The 13,981-nt window shown below is 49.2% G+C and overlaps 1 pseudogene; it reads left to right on the top strand.

Moving 5' to 3' along the window:
• The window catches only part of LOC118379673 (anoctamin-5-like), a 143,497-nt pseudogene that overhangs the window by 83,189 nt on the left and 46,327 nt on the right, over positions 1–13,981 (top strand).

Here is a 13,981-nt window from a genome sequence, read left to right as displayed (position 1 = left end):
ATCCTATCCTCTCTCCTCTCCTATCCTATCCTCTCTCCTCTCCTATCGTCTCTCCTCTCCTCTCTTCCCCTCTATGCTCCTCTCTCCTCTTCTCTTTTCTTCCTTCTATGTTATGTCAACAGGAGAGGCGGAGGGAGTACGAGGCTAACCTACAGAAAGCAGGGCTGGAGCTGGAGACAGAGGATAAATCGGTAAGATTCCTGCCCTGAAGGTTTATCTGATTACATCTAGCCAAGTTCTGGTGAATAAATAGCCTGGTCCCATATATGTCTGTGTTTCTAACACCATTGGACCAGAGGAGTTAGCAACGCAGCATAAACAGATCTGAGACCAGGCTAGTGAATGAACATAGGTCTGAAACAAGAGATTTTTAGTATACAGGGACATGCTGTCCTGGCAGTGTTTTTGTACAGGGGGATGCCATTACTCTTTCTCACCACCGGGGGAGAGATATTTAGTATACAAGGACAGACTGTCCTGGCAGTGTTTTTGTACAGGGGGATGCCATTACTCTTTCTCACCACCAGGGGGGCGATAGATCAATAGAAATACTCTGGTTTATCAACTTCATACCACAGTACAGGAAAATGGTTTATTTGTGGTGGTGGAGGTGAACTTAAGTAGCTAAACTTGGCTATTGGTTAAATAATTGACAGGCTGTGTCTGTTTGTCTGTCCATCTTCCTGTCTGTCCATCCATCTCCACTTCTATCTATCTCTCCATTTCTCCATCTCTCTCCTCCAATCAGGTGTCAGATGACAGGAAGACGTACTTTGTGAAGATCCACGCTCCATGGGAGGTTCTGGCCACTTACGCCGATGTCCTCAAGATCAAGGTTCCCTTCAAGGAAAACGACATCCCCGTTCACCAGGTACAGTAGTCAACCAGGTAGCCTAGCGGTTAGCGAGGCGGGCCAAGCAAAACGGATTGGTTCCAATACCAGGACTGAAAGAAAATATCTGGCCAGTCTTTGGACTGTAGGTTCAAACGGTAGCCTGATCCCAGATCTGTTTGTGTTCATGCCAACTACATTGTTGTCATTGTCATCCGAAAACATGTTTGTGGTGACAAGGTGTTGGCATCACGGCACAAAACAGACTAGCTTGGAAAGTGAAGTATTGTTTTTCTTAATATGTTCTTCTTCCAGGACATTCCCATGGACTGGCTGTTCACTCCTTTCCGTCTACCGGACCACATTATGAATCCTGAACCTGACTATTTCACCTCACCTTTCAACAAGGGAAAGATTGACTTCTTCCTCATCGATGACAAGGAGACATTCTTCCCTCCTTCCGTCCGCAACAGGATAGTAAGTAGGCTTAAACGTAAAGGGTTTTTTTGTATAAGAGAATCGAAGGACTTCTCTCCTGAGTTCTCTCCTCACGGTTTCTTCCTGGCTGTGAAGCAACCGTCGATGTAAAAATGGCTTTATAAATTAATTTGGAATGTAGTCATGGCAGTATAGTGACTTGTAGACAGTTCTCTATTTGTAGAAGTGTGAATCTCTATGTATGTATTTCTCTCTCTCCTCCCTCCAGGTGTACTACATCTTAGCCCGTTGTCCCTATCACAAGACGGACAGAGAGGACAAGAAGGGCATCAAGCGCCTGCTCAACAACGGCACCTACGGGTCTGCCTTCCCACTACATGACGTAAGAGGCTACTGTCCAACAGTGACCAGGGTCGGGGTCAATTCCCTTTTAAATCCCTGTCAATTTAGGACGTACACTGAAATTACAATTACAATTTAGGACGTACACTGAAATTACAATTACAATTTAGGACGGAAACTGAAATTACAATTACAATTTTTATTCTATGCTTTTTCAATGAGAAAAAAATTTGGAATTGTAATTTGATTTCCTTTCTGAAATGACTGGATTTGAAATGGAATTGACCCCCCAAAAAACTCTTAAAGTGACCTTCTCTCCTAGCAGGGAAAACTGGTTGTGATGTCATTTTAACCAGCTTTACCCTCTGGGCTCTTGTGAGGTTGTTTCATATCATATCGACGTACAGTCATCTGTGAAGTCAACTAATGGTGGAAATGGGCAAGGAATTGTTTTGTGCACAATGTGTCGTTCATATAGTAATCCCCCCCGCCCCCCAAAAAGGGGGTATCTTTATCAAAATGAACCCTTTTATTTATTTTACCTTTATTTAACCAGGCAAGTCAGTTAAGAACAAATTCTTATTTTCAATGACGGCCGAGGAACAGTGGGTTAACTGTCTGTTCAGGGGCAGAACGACAGATTTGTACCTTGTCAGCTCGGGGAGTCGAACTTGCAACCTTTCGGTTACTAGTCCAACGCTCTAACCACTAGGCTACCCTGCCACCCCAGCCCTATTATCATCCCCTTTTGGAATGAGACATTCCACATTGTGGGATGGCAGGTAGCCTAGTGGTTAGAGTGGAGGGGTGGCAGGTAGCCTAGTGGTTAGAGTGGAGGGGCAGCAGGTAGCCTAGTGGTTAGAGTGGAGGGGCAGCAGGTAGCCTAGTGGTTAGAGTGGAGGGGCAGCAGGTAGCCTCGTGGTTAGAGTGGAGGGGCAGCAGGTAGCCTAGTGGTTAGAGTGGAGGGGCAGCAGGTAGCCTAGTGGTTAGAGTGGAGGGGCAGCAGGTAGCCTAGTGGTTAGAGTGGAGGGGCGGCAGGTAGCCTAGTGGTTAGAGTGGAGGGGCAGCAGGTAGCCTAGTGGTTAGAGTGGAGGGGCAGCAGGTAGCCTAGTGGTTAGAGTGGAGGGGCAGCAGGTAGCCTAGTGGTTAGAGTGGAGGGGCGGCAGGTAGCCTAGTGGTTAGAGTGGAGGGCCGGCAGGTAGCCTAGTGGTTAGAGTGGAGGGGCGGCAGGTAGCCTATCCTCAGGTTTTCCAGAAATCCTGGCGAGAGGATTCCAGATTCCCTGCTTATTTACCTCTTGATTCTGGGAATCTTTCAACTGGGATTTTCTGGAGAGAAAAAAACAAAAACCTTTTTTTTGGGGGGGGGGGTTTATCTGAATTTTGAATGTTATGGATAAGGATGAACAGTAGGACCGTGACATGGTAAATGATCTGTCTCCCTCTGTATGTATAAAGTCTCGATACTGGAAACCATCCAGGGATTCCAACAGTGAGAGTGAGAGATTCAACCTCTACAAACACTGGGCCCAGTTCTTCAGTTTCTTCAAAGAGCAGCCCCTCAACTTGATACGGTGAGAACACATTTACATTACATTACATTTAAGTCATTTAGCAGACACTCTTATCCAGAGCGACTTACAAATTGGTGCATTCACCTTATGACATCCAGTGGAACAGCCACTTTACAATAGTGCATCTAAATCTTTTAAGGGGGTGAGAAGGATTACTTTATCCTATCCTAGGTATTCCTTAAAGAGGTGGGGTTTCAGGTGTCTCCGGAAGGTGGTGATTGACTCCGCTGTCCTGGCGTCGTGAGGGAGTGTGTTCCACCATTGGGGAGCCAGAGCAGCGAACAGTTTTGACTGGGCTGAGCGGGAACTGTACTTCCTCAGTGGTAGGGAGGCGAGCAGGCCAGAGGTGGATGAACGCAGTGCCCTTGTTTGGGTGTAGGGCCTGACACCAAGCCAGACGTTCAATCCAACTCAGATTAACAACCTGTGCACATTGATATACTGTACTTTTAAGGCAATGCCCCTAATGTTTGCGGATCTCACATTCCCTGTTAACTCCAAGGATTTCAGCTCATGCAGAAATCCCCTTTCAATGTGAACTGCGCAGTGCACAGGTCATTTATCTGCGTTTGTTTGAACCAAGTCTCCACGTTGTCCTCTTTTTTCTAGACACTAAACAGACTTGTTGTTGTTTGATTGGTTGTGTTGTATTTCCCATAACAGGAAGTATTACGGGGAGAAGATGTTTGATTGGTTGTGTTGTATTTCCCATAACAGGAAGTATTACGGGGAGAAGATGTTTGATTGGTTGTGTTGTATTTCCCATAACAGGAAGTATTACGGGGAGAAGATGTTTGATTGGTTGTGTTGTATTTCCCATAACAGGAAGTATTACGGGGAGAAGATGTTTGATTGGTTGTGTTGTATTTCCCATAACAGGAAGTATTACGGGGAGAAGATGTTTGATTGGTTGTGTTGTATTTCCCATAACAGGAAGTATTACAGGGAGAAGATGTTTGATTGGTTGTGTTGTATTTCCCATAACAGGAAGTATTACGGGGAGAAGATGTTTGATTGGTTGTGTTGTATTTCCCATAACAGGAAGTATTACGGGGAGAAGATGTTTGATTGGTTGTGTTGTATTTCCCATAACAGGAAGTATTACAGGGAGAAGATGTTTGATTGGTTGTGTTGTATTTCCCATAACAGGAAGTATTACGGGGAGAAGATGTTTGATTGGTTGTGTTGCATTTCCCATAACAGGAAGTATTACGGGGAGAAGATGTTTGATTGGTTGTGTTGCATTTCCCATAACAGGAAGTATTACGGGGAGAAGATGTTTGATTGGTTGTGTTGCATTTCCCATAACAGGAAATATTACAGGGAGAAGATGTTTGATTGGTTGTGTTGTATTTCCCATAACAGGAAGTATTACGGGGAGAAGATTGGGATCTACTTTGCCTGGCTGGGTTTCTACACTGAGATGCTGTTCTTCGCTGCGGTAGTCGGCCTGATCTGTTTTCTCTATGGATTGTTCACCTTCGATGACAACGTCTGGAGGTGAGGGCCCCTGAATCCCAATTCAACCCCTAGGCACTATCCCCTACCCCTTAACTCACAGCCTGAAAAATCCTAAGCACTATCCCATACCCCCCCAGCCTAAAAATCCTAAGCACTATCCCATACCCCCAGCCTAAAAATCCTAGGCACTATCCCATACCCCCCAGCCTAAAAATCCTAGGCACTATCCCATACCCCCCCAGCCTAAAAATCCTAGGCACTATCCCATACCCCCCTAGCCTAAAAATCCTAGGCACTATCCCATAACCCCCCAGCCTAAAAATCCTAAGCACTATCCCATAGCCCCCCAGCCTAAAAATCCTAGGCACTATCCCATACCCCCCCAGCCTAAAAATCCTAGGCACTATCCCATAGCCCCCCAGCCTGAAAATCCTAGGCACTATCCCATACCCCCCCAGCCTAAAAATCATAAGCACTATCCCGTACCCCCCCAGCCTAAAAATCCTAGGCACTATCCCATACCCCCCCAGCCTAAAAATCATAAGCACTATCCCGTACCCCCCCAGCCTAAAAATCCTAGGCACTATCCCATACCCCCCCAGCCTAAAAATCATAAGCACTATCCCGTACCCCCAGCCTAAAAATCCTAGGCACTATCCCATACCCCCCCAGCCTAAAAATCATAAGCACTATCCCATACCCCCCCAGCCTAAAAATCATAAGCACTATCCCGTACCCCACCAGCCTAAAAATCCGAAGCACTATCCCGTACCCCCCCAGCCTAAAAATCCTAAGCATTATCCCATACCCCCCCAGCCTAAAAATCCTAAGCACTATCCCATACCAATACTGAAAGGCTGGTTTCCCAGACACAGTGAAGCTGTTGGCTGGACTGAAAGGCTGGTTTCCCAGACTGAAGCCGTTGGCTGGACTGAAAGGCTGGTTTCCCAGACACAGTTAAGCTGTTGGCTGGACTGAAAGGCTGGTTTCCCAGACACAGTGAAGCCGTTGGCTGGACTGAAAGGCTGGTTTCCCAGACACAGTTAAGCCGTTGGCGGGACTGAAAGGCTGGTTTCCCAGACTGAAGCTGTTGGCGGGACTGAAAGGCTGGTTTCCCAGACACAGTTAAGCTGTTGGCTGGACTGAAAGGCTGGTTTCCCAGACTGAAGCTGTTGGCGGGACTGAAAGGCTGGTTTCCCAGACACAGTTAAGCCGTTGGCGGGACTGAAAGGCTGGTTTCCCAGACTGAAGCTGTTGGCGGGACTGAAAGGCTGGTTTCCCAGACACAGTGAAGCTGTTGGCTGGACTGAAAGGCTGGTTTCCCAGACTGAAGCTGTTGGCGGGACTGAAAGGCTGGTTTCCCAGACACAGTGAAGCCGTTGGCTGGACTGAAAGGCTGGTTTCCCAGACACAGTTAAGCCGTTGGCGGGACTGAAAGGCTGGTTTCCCAGACTGAAGCTGTTGGCGGGACTGAAAGGCTGGTTTCCCAGACACAGTTAAGCTGTTGGCTGGACTGAAAGGCTGGTTTCCCAGACACAGTGAAGCTGTTGGCTGGACTGAAAGGCTGGTTTCACAGACACAGTTAAGCTGTTGGCTGGACTGAAAGGCTGGTTTCCCAGACACAGTGAAGCTGTTGGCTGGACTGAAATGCTGGTTTCACAGACACAGTGAAGCTGTTGGCTGGACTGAAAGGCTGGTTTCCCAGACACAGTGAAGCTGTTGGCTGGATTGAAAGGCTGGTTTCCCAGACACAGTGAAGCCGTTGGCTGGACTGAAAGGCTGGTTTCCCAGACACAGTGAAGCTGTTGGTTGGACTGAAAGGCTGGTTTCCCAGACTGAAGCCGTTGGCTGGACTGAAAGGCTGGTTTCCCAGACTGAAGCCGTTGGCTGGACTGAAAGGCTGGTTTCCCAGACACAGTGAAGCTGTTGGCTGGACTGAAAGACTGGTTTCCCAGACACAGTGAAGCCGTTGGCTGGACTGAAAGGCTGGTTTCCCAGACACAGTGAAGCCGTTGGCTGGACTGAAAGGCTGGTTTCCCAGACACAGTTGGCTGGACTGAAAGGCTGGTTTCCCAGACACAGTTGGCTGGACTGAAAGGCTGGTTTCCCAGACACAGTGAAGCCGTTGGCTGGACTGAAAGGCTGGTTTCCCAGACACAGTTGGCTGGACTGAAAGGCTGGTTTCCCAGACACAGTTGGCTGGACTGAAAGGCTGGTTTCCCAGACACAGTTGGCTGGACTGAAAGGCTGGTTTCCCAGACACAGTTGGCTGGACTGAAAGGCTGGTTTCCCAGACACAGTTGGCTGGACTGAAAGGCTGGTTTCCCAGACACAGTTGGCTGGACTGAAAAGCTGGTTTCCCAGACACAGTTGGCTGGACTGAAAGGCATACTGAATGGAGAATCTACTGTATGTCTGGGATTCCGTGTCCAGGATTCCGTCCCTCAATATATGTTTCCCGGAAAATATGTTTTGCAGTTTGTTATGAGAATATCATGTTTGTTTTTAAAAAATAAAATAACATCTTGTTTCAGTAAAGAAATCTGTAGTGAGGAGATTGGAGGCAACATCATCATGTGTCCACTGTGTGATAAGAAATGTGGCTACTGGAAACTCAACTCAACGTGTAACTCCTCCTGGGTAAGAAGTCCAGGCTTTATAATTGCACTGTGAAGATTATGAGACTGTACACAGACAGACACTGTTGTGATATGTTCATTTTATGACCACAACTTCAGGTCAAGTCAATGAACGTTCTCTTGTTTTTTTCTTCCATCAGCAATCACATATGTTTGACAATGTGGGGACGGTGTTCTTTGCCATATTCATGGGGATTTGGGGTAAGTGACAGTTTTTGTGAATGTTAAGTGACAGTCTCAGTGAATATTAAGTGACAGTCTCAGTGAATATTAAGTGACAGTTTTTGTGAATGTTAAGTGACAGTCTCAGTGAATATTAAGTGACAGTCTCAGTGAATATTAAGTGACAGTCTCAGTGAATATTAAGTGACAGTCTCAGTGAATGTTAAGTGACAGTCTCAGTGAATATTAAGTGACAGTTTTGTGAATGTTAAGTGACAGTCTCAGTGAATATTACATGACAGTCTCAGTGAATATTACGTGACAGTCTCAGTGAATATTAAGTGACAGTCTCAGTGAATATTAAGTGACAGTCTCAGTGAATGTTAAGTGACAGTCTCAGTGAATATTAAGTGACAGTCTCAGTGAATATTAAGTGACAGTCTCAGTGAATATTAAGTGACAGTCTCAGTGAATATTAAGTGACAGTCTCAGTGAATATTAAGTGACAGTCTCAGTGAATATTAAGTGACAGTCTCAGTGAATGTTAAGTGACAGTCTCAGTGAATATTAAGTGACTGTCTCAGTGAATATTAAGTGACAGTCTCAGTGAATATTAAGTGACAGTCTCAGTGAATATTAAGTGACAGTCTCAGTGAATATTAAGTGATAGTCTCAGTGAATATTAAGTGATAGTCTCAGTGAATATTAAGTGACAGTCTCAGTGAATATTAAGTGACAGTCTCAGTGAATATTAAGTGACAGTCTCAGTGAATATTAAGTGACAGTCTCAGTGAATATTGACAGTCTCAGTGTGACAGTCTCAGTGAATATTAAGTGACAGTCTCAGTGAATATTAAGTGACAGTCTCAGTGAATATTAAGTGATAGTCTCAGTGAATATTAAGTGACAGTCTCAGTGAATATTACGTGACAGTCTCAGTGAATATTAAGTGACAGTCTCAGTGAATATTAAGTGACAGTCTCAGTGAATATTACGTGACAGTCTCAGTGAATATTAAGTGACAGTCTCAGTGAATATTAAGTGACAGTCTCAGTGAATATTAAGTGATAGTCTCAGTGAATATTAAGTGACAGTCTCAGTGAATATTAAGTGACAGTCTCAGTGAATATTACGTGACAGTCTCAGTGAATATTAAGTGATAGTCTCAGTGAATATTAAGTGACAGTCTCAGTGAATATTAAGTGACAGTCTCAGTGAATATTAAGTGATAGTCTCAGTGAATATTAAGTGATAGTCTCAGTGAATATTAAGTGATAGTCTCAGTGAATATTAAGTGACAGTCTCAGTGAATATTAAGTGACAGTCTCAGTGAATATTAAGTGACAGTCTCTTAACTCTGTTCCTGCCTTCCCTTTCCCTTCCCTCTTAACTCTGTTCCTGCCTTCCCTTCCCTCTTAACTCTGTTCCTTCCTTCCCTTCCCTCTTAACTCTGTTCCTGCCTTCCCTTCCCTCTTAACTCTGTTCCTGCTTTCCCTTCCCTCTTAACTCTGTTCCTCCCTTCCCTCTTAACTCTGTTCCTCCCTTACCTTCCCTTACTCCTTAACTCTGTTCCTGCCTTCCCTTCCCTCTTAACTCTGTTCCTCCCTTCCCTCTTAACTCTGTTCCTCCCTTCCCTTCCCTTACTCCTTAACTCTGTTCCTCCCTTCCCTCTTAACTCTGTTCCTGCCTTCCCTTCCCTTCCCTCTTAACTCTGTTCCTGCCTTCCCTTCCCTTCCCTCTTAACTCTGTTCCTACCTTCCCTTCCCTCTTAACTCTGTTCTTACTGTCTGCACTATCATGCCATGGACATTTTTATTGTGAAGAGTTACTTCCCTAACTCTCCATTGGCCTCCTGTAGTGACTCTGTTCCCGGAGTTCTGGAAGCGTCGACAGGCCCGTCTGGAGTACGAGTCTCCTTTTGGCCTAACTCTGTCTCCTCATCCTGTCCTCCTGTAGTGACTCTGGAGTACGAGTCTCCAATTAGCCTAACTCTGTCTCCTCATCCTGTCCTCCTGTAGTGACTCTGGAGTACGAGTCTCCTTTTGGCCTAACTCTGTCTCCTCATCCTGTCCTCCTGTAGTGACTCTGGAGTACGAGTCTCCTTTTAGCCTAACTCTGTCTCCTCATCCTGTCCTCCTGTAGTGACTCTGGAGTACGGGTCTCCATTTGGCCTAACTCTGTCTCCTCATCCTGTCCTCCTGTAGTGACTCTGGAGTACGGGTCTCCATTTGGCCTAACTCTGTCTCCTCATCCTGTCCTCCTGCAGTGACTCTGGAGTACGGGTCTCCATTTGGCCTAACTCTGTCTCCTCATCCTGTCCTCCTGTAGTGACTCTGGAGTACGAGTCTCCTTTTGGCCTAACTCTGTCTCCTCATCCTGTCCTCCTGTAGTGACTCTGGAGTACGAGTCTCCTTTTAGCCTAACTCTGTCTCCTCATCTTGTCCTCCTGTAGTGACTCTGGAGTACGAGTCTCCTTTTGGCCTAACTCTGTCTCCTCATCCTGTCCTCCTGTAGTGACTCTGAGTACGAGTCTCCTTTTGGCCTAACTCTGTCTCCTCATCCTGTCCTCCTGTAGTGACTCTGAGTACGAGTCTCCTTTTGGCCTAACTCTGTCTCCTCATCCTGTCCTCCTGTAGTGACTCTGGAGTACGAGTCTCCCTTTAGCCTAACTCTGTCTCCTCATCCTGTCCTCCTGTAGTGACTCTGGAGTACGAGTCTCCTTTGGCCTAACTCTGTCTCCTCATCCTGTCCTCCTGTAGTGACTCTGAGTACGAGTCTCCTTTTGGCCTAACTCTGTCTCCTCATCCTGTCCTCCTGTAGTGACTCTGGAGTACGAGTCTCCTTTTGGCCTAACTCTGTCTCCTCATCCTGTCCTCCTGTAGTGACTCTGGAGTACGAGTCTCCTTTTAGCCTAACTCTGTCTCCTCATCCTGTCCTCCTGTAGTGACTCTGGAGTACGAGTCTCCTTTTGGCCTAACTCTGTCTCCTCATCCTGTCCTCCTGTAGTGACTCTGGAGTACGAGTCTCCTTTTGGCCTAACTCTGTCTCCTCATCCTGTCCTCCTGTAGTGACTCTGGAGTACGAGTCTCCTTTTGGCCTAACTCTGTCTCCTCATCCTGTCCTCCTGCAGTGACTCTGGAGTACGAGTCTCCTTTTGGCCTAACTCTGTCTCCTCATCCTGTCCTCCTGCAGTGACTCTGTTCCTGGAGTTCTGGAAGCGTCGACAGGCCCGTCTGGAGTTCGAGTGGGACCTGGTGGACTTTGAGGAAGAGCAGCAGCAGCTACAGCTTCGACCAGAATACGAGACCAAGTGTACCTCCCGCAGACTTAACCGCGTCACACAGGTGTTTTTCTGTCTCTTACCTGCATTATAACACGGGGTTAGGGGTCAGGGGTCAGGGGTAATGGTTAGGGGTTAGGGGTTATGGTTAGGGGTTATGGTTAGGGGTTATGGTTAGGGGATAGGGGTTATGGTTAGGGGTTAGGGGTTATGGTTAGGGGTTATGTTTAGGGGTTATGGTTAGGGGATAGGGGTTATGTTTAGGGGTTATGGTTAGGGGTTAGGGGTTATGGGTAGGGGTTATTGTTAGGGGTTAGGGGTTTTGGTTAGGGGTTATGGTTATGGTTGGGGGTTAGGGGTTATGGTTAGGGGTTATGTTAGGGGTTATGTTAGGGGTTATGGTTAGGGGTTAGGGGTTATGGTTAGGGGTTATGGTTAGGGGTTATGGTTAGGGGTTATGGTTAGGGGTTAGGGTTATGGTTAGGGGTTAGTGGTTATGGTTAAGGGTTATGGTTAGTGGTTAGGGGTTAGTGGTTATGGTTAGGGGTTAGTGGTTATGGTTATGGGTTAGTGGTTATGGGTTAGTGGTTATGGTTAGGGGTTTTGGTTAGGGGTTATGGTTATAGGTTAGTGGTTATGGTTAGGGGTTAGGGGTTATGGTTAGGGGTTATGGATAGGGGTTAGTGGTTATGGTTAGGGGTTATGGTTAGGGGTTAGGGGTTATGGTTAGGGGTTAGTGGTTATGGTTAGGGGTTATGGTTAGGGGTTAGTGGTTATGGTTAGGGGTTAGGGGTTTATGGGTTAGGGGGTTAGGGGTTAGGGGTTAGGGGGTTATGGTTAGGGAGTTATGGTTAGGGGTTAGGGGTTATGGTTAGGGGTTAGGGTTAGGGGTTATGGTTAGGGGTTAGTGGTTATGGTTAGGGGTTTATGGGTTATGGTTAGGGGTTAGGGGGTTATGGTTAGGGGTTAGGGAGTTATGGTTAGGGAGTTAGGGGGTTAGGGTTAGGGGTTAGGTTGGGGTTAGGGGTTAAGTGGTTAGGGATATGGTTAGGGGTTTGCCCAGCCTGTATTAGGGGTTAGGGGTTATGGTTAGGGGTTGGGGGTTATGGTTAGGGGGTTAGGGGTTATGGTTAGGGGGTTAGGGATTATGGTTAGGGGTTAGCCCAGCCTGTATTGGAACTATTCCACAGCCAATCCTTTATGTCTGGATCTAGCAACTGATATCAGAGGGTCTGTTCCTGGGCCCTCCACCTCCTCACCCCCCACCTCCTCACCCTCCACCTCCTCACCCTCCACCTCCATCCTCCTCACCCCCCACCTCCTCACCCCTCCACCTCCTCACCCTCCACATCCTCCCCACCCCCCACCTCACCTCCACCTCCTCACCCTCCACCTCCTCACCATCCACCTCCCTCACCATCCACCTCCTCACTCCTCCACCTCCTCACTTCCTCCACCTCCCTCCACCATCCACCCTCCTCACCCTCCACCTCCTCACCCTCCACCTCCTCACCATCCACCTCCTCACCCTCCTCACCATCCACCTCCTCACCTCCACTCCTCCCACTCTCACTCCTCTCACCCTCCAACCTCCTTCCTCACCCTCCACCTCCCTCACCCTCCACCTCCCTCACCCCACCTCCTCACCCTCCACTCTCACCCCCTCCACCCCTACCCTCCACCTCCCACCTCCTCAGTACCTCTACCTCACCTTTCCACTTTCCTCACCCTTCCACCTCCTCTACCCTCCTCACCTCCAACCCTCCACCTCTCACCTCCACCTCTCACCCCCTAACCCTCCACTCCTCACCCTCCACCTCCTCACCCTCCACCTCCTCCACATCCTCTGCACCTCCACCTCCCTCACCTTCCACCTCCTCACCCTTTCACCTCCTTCCCTAACCCTCCACCTCCTCACCCTCCACCTCTAACCCTCCACCTCTCAACCCCTCCCCTCAACCTCCACCTCCACCTCCACGCTCCTCACCCTCACCCTGTACTTCCACTCTCTCACCTCCACCTCACCTCACCCCTTCTGCTAACCCTCCACCTCCTCACCCTCCACTCCTCACCCTCCACCTCCTCACCCTCCACCTCCCACCCCCTCACCCTCCAACCTCCACCTCCTCACCCTCCACCTCCTCACCCCCCTAACCCTCCACCTCCTCACCCTCCACCTCCTCACCCTCCACTCCTCACCCCCCAACCTCCACCTCTCACCCTCCACCTCCCTCGCCACCCTCCCCCACTCCACCTCACCCCTAACCCTCCACCTCCCTCACCCCCCACCTCCTCACCCTCCACCTCCTCACCCTCCACCTCCTCCACCCTCCACCTCCTCCTCCACCTCCACCTCCTCACCCTCCACCTCCTCACCTCCACCTCCACATCCTCTGCACCCTCCACCTCCTCACCCCTTCCACCTCCTCACCCTCCACCTCCTCACCTCCTCACCCCTCCCCTCCACCTCCTCACCCTCCACCTCCTCACCTCCTCCAACCTCCCACCTCCTCACCTCCACCTCACCCTCCACCCTCCCATCCTCTGCCTCCTTCATCCTTCCACCTCCCTCCACCCTCCACCTCTCACCTCCTCCCTCCTCACCTCCACCTCTCCACCTCCACTCTCACCTCCTCACCCTCCAACCTCCACCTCCTCACCCTCCACCTCCACCCCCTAACCCTCCACCTCCTCACCCTCCACCTCTGCACCCTCCACCTCTCTCACCTCCACCTTCTCACCCCCTAACCCTCCACCTCCTCACCTCCACCTCCTCACCCTCCACCTCCTCCTCCACCTCCCAACCCTCACCCTCCAACCTCCACCTCCTCACCCTCCACCTCCCTGCCCCTTCTAACCTCTACCTCCTCACCCTCCACCTCCTCACCCTCCACCTCCTCACCCCCCTAACCCTCCACCTCCTCACCCTCCACCTCCTCACCCCCTAACCCACCTCCTCACCCTCCACCTCCTCACCCCCTAACCCTCCACCTCCTCACCCTCCACCTCCTCACCCCTAACCCTCCCACCTCCTCACCCTCCACCTCCTCCACCCCTCCACCTCCTCACCCTCCATCCTCCACTCCCTCACCTTCCACCTCCTCACCCCTAACCCTCCACCTCCTCACCCTCCACCTCTCACTTCTAACCCTCCACCTCCTCACCCTCCACCTCCTCCACCCCCTAACCCTCCACCTCCTCACCCTCCACCTCCTCACCCCTAACCTCCACCTCCTCCTTCCACCTCTCCACCC

This window comes from Oncorhynchus keta, chromosome 17, assembly GCF_023373465.1.
Source record: "Oncorhynchus keta strain PuntledgeMale-10-30-2019 chromosome 17, Oket_V2, whole genome shotgun sequence".
Taxonomy (NCBI): Eukaryota; Metazoa; Chordata; class Actinopteri; order Salmoniformes; family Salmonidae; genus Oncorhynchus; species Oncorhynchus keta.
Note: the sequence above shows the minus strand (reverse complement) of the source record. Positions and strands in the feature narration are given on the sequence as shown.